The sequence below is a fragment of the Vitis vinifera genome, chromosome 13 (assembly GCF_030704535.1).
Source record: "Vitis vinifera cultivar Pinot Noir 40024 chromosome 13, ASM3070453v1".
NCBI classification, from domain to species: Eukaryota; Viridiplantae; Streptophyta; class Magnoliopsida; order Vitales; family Vitaceae; genus Vitis; species Vitis vinifera.
The window spans coordinates 25,877,971-25,879,573 of record NC_081817.1 but is presented as its reverse complement, the minus strand read 5'-3'; positions in this window follow the sequence as shown (position 1 = coordinate 25,879,573).

Genomic DNA, 1,603 nt, shown 5'->3' with positions numbered 1-1,603 from the left:
ATTAAAGATGCGGTTGGCTAAGATATTTTCAGGGTAAAAATGAGAAGGAAAAACTTTGCTCTAAATCCATTGGAGGAGGAGCAAATCGCTTTCCCAATCAAAGAAAATATCATAGAGGTATGGCACAAAAGGCTTGAGCACTATCATCATCAGGGGCTGTTACAAATGAAATCCAAGATGATGGAAAATGATTTTCTAGACCTTGATGATCACGTTCCAAATTGCAAAGCATATCAGTTTGGTAAGAAAAACAGAAAACCGTTCCCCAAGGCGACATGGAGAGCATCAAAGAAGCTGCAATTGATTCATTCAGACATTTTAGGCCCTCAAAGAACACCTTCTCTAAAAGGTAGTCTTTATTATGTTGTATTTATTGATGATTTTACTTGGATGTGTTGGATTTTCCTTTTGAAGCATAAATCGGAGATAACACAAATCTTTTGGAAATTTAAAGTCAAAGTTGAAAATGAGAGTGGTTGTAGAATTCAAACTCTCAGATCAAACAATGGCAAGGAATACACATCTAAATCATTCAATCGATTTTGTGAGGAGGCAGACATTCAACATCAATTTACCACTCCATATACTCCACAACAAAATGGATTAAGTGAGAGACAAAACATATATATTTTGGAGATGACAAGATGTATGTTACATTAGAAGAATCTACCTAAGCGGTTCTGGGTAGAAGTAGCACATACAACTGTCTTCTTACAAAACAGGCTTCCCACAAGAGCAGTGAAAGATCAAACACACTTTGAGGCGTGGTATGGCTATAAACCATCCTTGCACTTCCTTAAAATATTTGGTTGTTTGTGTTTCACTCACGTTCCACAGATCAAGAGAGATAAGTTGGATAAAAGAGCATTTCCAAGCATTTTCATTGGCTATAGCTCGGTTATAAAAGCTTATAAAGTTTTTCAGCCACAAATCGGAAACATTGTTATAAGCAGGGATGTGCACTTTGTGGAAGATGAAAAATGGAACTAGGAAGGTGCAAAACAAAATAATGGAGATTAACAGAATGACATGGTAGATGGTGTTTTGATCAGAGACACGAGGTTTCTTTCTGATGTATATCATAGATGCAATATTGTTGTATGTGAACCTGCAGACTATGAAGAAGCAATGCAGAATCGGAATTGGATGATTGCAATGAAGGAGGAACTATCAATGATAGAGAAAAACAAAACAAGGATTCTTGTTGAAAGGCCTAGAGACAGGAAGGTGATTGGAGTTAAATGGGTGTATAGAACTAAACTTAATGTTGATGGTTCTGTTAACAAAAACAAAGCAAGACTTGTTGTGAAAGGTTACAATCAAATTTTTGGCATGGACTACTCGGATACGTTTGCTCCAGTTGCTTGATTAGATACCATCAAGCTAATGTTTGTTGTAGTTGCTCAAAAGGATTGGAGAATGTATCAACTCGATGTCAAATCAGCCTTCTTAAATGGTTACTTGCAGGAAGAAATCTATGTTGAGCAACCTGAGGGCTTTATGAAGGAAGAAGAAAAAGACAAGGTTTATCTTCTCAAGAAAGCTCTTTATGGCCTAAAACAAGCTCTAAGATCTTGGTACAACAGAATTGATGAACATTTGC